The sequence below is a fragment of the Triticum aestivum genome, chromosome 1B (assembly GCF_018294505.1).
Source record: "Triticum aestivum cultivar Chinese Spring chromosome 1B, IWGSC CS RefSeq v2.1, whole genome shotgun sequence".
Lineage (NCBI taxonomy): Eukaryota > Viridiplantae > Streptophyta > Magnoliopsida > Poales > Poaceae > Triticum > Triticum aestivum.
The window spans coordinates 196,095,838-196,102,601 of NC_057795.1; positions in this window are offsets into that span (position 1 = coordinate 196,095,838).

Sequence of the window (6,764 nt, forward strand, 5' to 3'; positions counted from 1 at the left end):
TTGGTAATTTATGTCAACATATCTCTTGTTGGACTAATACTTTTACCTTGTATGTTTCAGATAAGTTCAACAATGGAGTGGCATGGACTAGAGGATGTGGAACCCCTTCAAGATGCTAAGGACAAAGGATTGGCTCAAGCTCAAAGCACAAGACTCTACACTTTCTATTTTAGTGATCCAAGATCACATTGAGTCTATAGGAAAAGCCAATACTATCAAGAGGGGATGAGGTGTTGTCTAATGGCTTGCTTGCTCAAAGTGCTTAGTGATATGCTCCAAAGCCCTCAACTACTTTATCACATCCACATATGACCCAAACCAAAAGTTCAACTCAGCCCCACCGATTCTTTCTATCCGGCGCCACCGAGTTCAGATGTCATAGCCACTACCACAAACCCAGTCAAATCGGTCTCACCGATAGGGATCTCGGTCTCACCAAGATGGGATTGTAATCTCTCTGTGTGTATCCATTACCAAAATCGGTCACACCGAGTTTGTGTAATCGGTCCTACCAAGATTACAATGCAAACTCTCTGTTCCTCTTCGTAACATTTCGGTCCAACCGACATGAGCGAATCGGTCCCACCGAGTTTGCCTGACCAACTCTCTGGTTACTTATTACCAAAATCGATCTCACCGAGTTTGTGTAATCGGCCTCACCGAGATTACGTTATGCCCTAACCCTAACCATATCGGTCCCACCGAGTTGACATGTCGGTCCCACCGAAAATCCTAACAATCACATTATTTACTAAATCGGTCTGACCGAGTTTGACGATTCGGTCCCACCGAGATTGGTAAGTTGTGTGTAACGGTTAGATTTTGTGTGGAGGCTATACCCCCTCCACCCACTCTTTATTCGTGGAGAGATCCATCAGAACGTGCCTACACTTCCAGCATTCATTTTCTGAGAGAGAACCACCTACTCATGTGTTGAGACCAAGATATTCCATTCCTACCATATGAATCTTGAGCTCTATCCTTCCCCAAGTTTCTTTCCACTCAAATCTTCTTTCCACCAAATCCAAATCCCGAGAGAGAGAGAGAGAGTTGAGTGTTGGGGAGACTATCATTTGAAGCACAAGAGCAAGGAGTTCATCATCAACACACCATTTGTTACTTCTTGGAGAGTGGTGTCTCCTAGATTGTCTAGGTGTCACTTGGGAGCCTCCGACAAGATAGTGGAGTTGAACCAAGGAGTTTGTAAGGTCAAGGAGATCGCCTACTTCGTGAAGATCTACCCTAGTGAGGCAAGTCCTTCGTGCGCGACGGCCATGGTGAGATAGACAAGGTTGCTTCTTCGTGGACCCTTCGTGGGTGGAGCCCTCCGTGGACTCGCGCAACCATTACCCTTCATGGGTTGAAGTCTCCATCAACGTGGATGTACGATAGCACCAATCGGAACCACGGCTCAAAAATCTCCATGTCTCCAAATTGTGTTTGCACACTCCAATCCCATCCCTATACATTCTTGCAATTTGCATGCTTTACTTTCCGCTGCTCATATACTCTTTGCATGCTTGCTTGATATGTATTATGATTGTTAAACTTGTGCCAAAACTCCACTTCAACTTAAAGAAATTAAAAAATGCAACTTTTTCACTTAGTGTCTAATCACCCCCCCCCCTCTAGACACCTCTTCTTGATCCTTTCATCCGGCGGGCGGCGGGGCTCTGGTGGGCGTTGGTGGGGTGGGGCGGCGGCGACACGGTGACAGGAGGCGGATCCGAGGCGGCGGCATCGATGGTGGTGGTGGCGGGTGGTGGTGGTGGCGGAGTATATAAAGGAGGGGGGCGGCGGCTTGGGGAAGGGGGCGAGGAGGAGGAGTCCTCCCCGGACTCAGCGGCGGCGGCGTGCACCGGCCAGACTCCGGCTTGGAGCCGGTCGGGCGGAGGCGGGGCGAGGCCGGCATGGCTCGGCTGGGCCGCTGGCCCAGTCGGGCGCGCACACATTTTTTTAAAAAAAATAGCGTTCCACCGAAAATAAATCCTAGAAAAATAAATAAAAATCTAAAAATGCCAAAACAAATTTTCACCGTCTAAATAAAATATTTAGAACAACATGAACATTTTCTTGGCCCTAAAATGCAATTTTGAAAACATGCAATTTTTCTAATTCAAATAAAATTGCAATAAACTGCAAATAAAATATTAAATTGATTTTAATATTTTTCCTCTAATATTTCATTTATTTTGGAGAAGTCATTTTATCTCCTCTCATATATTTTTAGTTTTGAAATATTAGGAAAGAAAAATAATCAAAACCAATTGATCCTCTTTTCAGAATTAAAGAAAAACTCAAATATGAAAATATCGAAATCCCCAACTCTCTCCGTGGGTCCTTGACTTGTGTAGAATTTCTAGGATCAAGCTAGAAAGCAATAAAATATGATATGCAATGATGATCTAATGTATAACACTCGAAATTGAAAATTTGGGATGTTACAAACCTACCCTCCTTCAGATGAATTTCGCCCTCGAGATTCGGGTTGGCTAGAAAATAGGTGAGGGTGGTCGTTCCATAGGCCTTCCTCTCGTTCCCAGGTGGCTTCATCTTCGGTGTGGTGGCACCAGTGAACCTTGCAGAACTTGATAACCTTGTTGCGTGTAACTCGGCTGGCAAACTCGAGAATCTTCACTGGTTTCTCCTCATAGGTCAAGTCGCTATCCAACTGAATCGCTTCCAGTGGCACTGTATCTCTCAGTGGAATATCAACCATCTCTGCGTGGCACTTCTTCAACTGAGAAATGTGGAACACATCATGAACTCCTGATAATCCTTCGGGCAACTCCAACTTGTAAGCAACTTCTCCCATACGTTCCAAAACTTTGTAAGGTCCCACAAAACGTGGTGCTAACTTTCCCTTAACTCCAAAACACTTCACTCCTCGAAGTGGGGACACTCGAAGATAAACTCTATCTCCGACTCCGTGAACTGTCTCCTTGCGTTTAGAATCCGCATAGCTCTTCTGCCTGGACTGGGCTACCTTGAGTCTATCGCGAATCAGCTAACCTTATCTTCAGACTCTTTGATCAAATCTGGTCCAAAAAACTGACGGTCTCCAACTTCATCCCACAACAACGGTGTCCTGCACCTCCTTCCGTACAAAGCTTCGAAAGGGGCCATCTTCAAACCGGATTGATAACTGTTGTTGTAAGAGAACTCTGCATAAGGCAAATTGTCGTCCCAACTAGATCCATAATCTAGCGCACAAGCTCTCAACATGTCCTCCAGAATCTGATTGACTCTCTCGGTCTGTCCATTTGTGTGCGGATGAAAGGCTGTATTGAACTCTAGCCTGGTGCCCAAGGTTTCATGTAGCTGATTCCAAAACTTTGAGGTAAACTAGGTTCCTCTATCTGATACAATGGTCCTCGGAACTCCATGCAAACATACGGTCCTGGTCATGTATATCTTTGCCAACTTAGCACTGGTATAAGTGCTCTTCACGGGGATGAAATGAGCTACCTTTGTCAAACGGTCGACTACAACCCATATCGAGTCATAGCATGAATGAGTCCTGGGCAATCCCGTGATAAAATCCATGCCTAACTTATCCCACTTCCATTCGGGTATCGGCAATGGCTGTAACAAACCTGCTGGCTTCTGATGCTCTGCCTTTACTCTCTAACATACATCACAAACTGCTACATACTCTGCAATATCTTTCTTCATTCCGGTCCACCAAAAACTGTCCTTCAAATCCAGGTACATCTTGGTATTTCCTGGGTGAATCGAATACGGCGAATCATGGGCTTCTTGCAGAATTAGCTTCCTGATCTCCGAATCATTAGGCACATATACGCGGTCCTCAAACCATAAGGTATCGTGCTCATCCTCATGAAATCCCGTAGCTTTTCCATTGTTCATCCTTTCCTTTATCTTGGCAATCTCCTTGTTCGTCTTCTGAGCTTCTCAGATCTTATCCATCAGGGTAGACTGAATCTCCAATGCCGCTACATAGCCTCTAGGGACTATCTCCAAACATAGCTCGCGAAGATCCTCTGCTAACTCCTTGGGTAACTCTTCGGTCATGAGTGTGTTGACATGGCTCTTGTGGCTCAACGCATCACCTACTATGTTAGCCTTTCCAGGATGATAGTGCAATCTAATATCATAATCCTTGATGAGCTCCAACCATCTACTTTTCCTGATATTCAACTCCTTCTACATGAAGATATACTTCAAACTCTTGTGATCCGTGTATACCTCACAATGGTTTTCGATGATAAAATGTCTCCATGTCTTCAATGCATGCACTACGGCTGCAAACTCCAAATCATGTGTAGCATAATTCAACTCATGGGGTTTAAGCTGTCGTGAGGCATAAGAAACAACTCTTCCCTCCTGCATAAGTACTGCTCCAAATCCTCGACGTGAAGCATCGCAATATACTTCATAATCCTTGCGCTGATCTAGCAGAATCAACACTGGTGATGTAACCAAGAGTTTCTTCAACTCCTAAAAACTGGCCTCACATTCCTCAGTCCATTTGAACTTGGTGTCCTTTTTCAACAACTCCGTCATGGGCTTTGCAATCTTCGAGAAATTCTTAATGAACCTCCGGTAGTATCCTGCGAGTCCAAGAAAACTCCGGATCTCTCCAACGGACGTGGGTGCTTCCCAATTTGTCATAGTGAGAACTTTGGTGGGGTCTACTACTATTCCTTCTCCGGATATAACATGTCCGAGGAATCCAACTTCCTTCAACCAAAACTTGCACTTGCTGAATTTGGCATATAACTGATGTTCTCTGAGCTTTCCAAGTACCAAACACAAATGCTCCTTATGCTCCTCTTCATTCTTCAAGTAGACCAGAATATCATCAATGAACACCACGACGAACTTATCCAGAAACTCCATAAACACCTTGTTCATCATGTTCATGAAAGAAGCAAGTGCGTTAGTCAGACCAAATGACATAACGGTATACTCATATAGCCCGTACCTTGTGGTAAAAGCTGTCTTAGGTATATCCTGCTGTCAAATCTTCAACTGGTGGTATCCTGATCGCAGATCGATCTTGGAAAATACTTTAGCTCCTTGCCACTGGTCAAACAGATCATTGATCATCGGCAGTGGGTAATTGTTATTGATCGTCACTTCATTAAATCCACGATAATCAACAACCATCCTCAACGATCCATCCTTCTTCTCCACTAGAAGCACTGGTGATCCCCACGGTGACGAACTTGGGCGAATATAGCCTTTATCCAGTAACTCCTTATTCTGCTTCTTAATTTCCTCCAAATCCTTTGCAGGCATCCTATACGGTCTCTTAGATATTAGCCCTATGCGTGGTAAAAGCTCAATCAAAAACTCAATGTCTCTATCCGGTGTCATGCCTGGCAATTCTTCTGGAAATACATCAGGGAAATCCTTCACCACTGGTACTTCCTCCTGTACAACTCCTAATAAGGAATTCACTTGAGTCCTCTTTGGCACATGCCGGGATACATACTTAATCCTCCTTCCTTCTGGGGTGGTGAGCAAAATCGACTTACTGGCGCAATCGATGTTTCCTCCATACATCGATAGCCAATCCATACCCGAAATCACATCCAAACCTTGCGACTCCAAAATTATCAGGTTTGAGGGGAAAACATGCCTACCTATGGTCAATGGCATCTGAAGACATCCTTGACTTGCTAGATACTCCGCTCTTGGTGAGCTTACTAACATAGGTGTTCTAAGAACTTTGGTGGGCAGTTTATACTTATCCACAAATCCCCTTGATATGTATGAATGAGATGTACCAGTATCAAAAAGAACGATTGCAGTAAATGACTTAACCAAAAACTTACCTATTACTGCATCTGGCTGGGCTTCAACCTCCTCCACGTTAACATGGTTCACCTGTCCCCTGTTCAAAGGGTTCGGCTTCTTCCCAGAGCTTCCATTGGAATTTCTATTCTTAGCTTCAGGACATTCATTGGCATAATGTCCAGTCTTCTGGCACTTGTAGCAAGTGACGTGGCTCAGATCCTTCTTGGTTGGGGTTGCTGGGTTGGAATGGTTCTGGCCGTTGCTTCCTCCATTACCATTTCCATTCCTGGGGCCACTATGGTTGTGCGAACTTCCTCCATTGTGGTTGTGACCTCCATGGTTATGCTGAAATGGTCCTCCCGAGTTCAGGGTAAAACGAGGCTTCTGCTGAGCTCCAGAATTGTACTTCCCCTGTCCATACTTCCTCTCGCGGTTGTCAATCTGCTGCTGCTTCCCTTCAATCATGAGATCTCTATCTACCAACTCCTGGTAGTTGTTAAAGGTTGCTACCATCAACTACATGCTCAGCTCATCATTCAGTCCTTCCAGAAACTTCTCCTGCTTAGCTGCATCCGTAGCAACGTCATCTGGGGCATAACGTGCTAACTTACTAAAATCATCCACATACTGACCAACGGTACGTCCTCCTTGGCGCAAGTTTCGAAACACACGCTTCTTCATGGCCATAGGTCCTGCTGAAACATGGGCAATATGGAAAGCCTGCTAAAACTGGTCCCATGTGACGGTGTCGATGGGGTAAGTGGCTGTGAAATTCTCCCACCATGATGTTGCGGGTCAATCAAGCTGATGTGCGGCAAACCGCACTCTTTCCGCATCTGTGCATCCTGCAGTGGTCAACTCCCTTCCAATCTTGTGGAGCCAATCAACTGCAACTATCGGCTCGGTGCTGCTAGAGAACATCGGCGGATTAAGCCTCAAGAAACGGGCTAAGTGATCAACAGGTGGTGGTGGTGGTGGGTTATTGTTGTTGTTGTTCC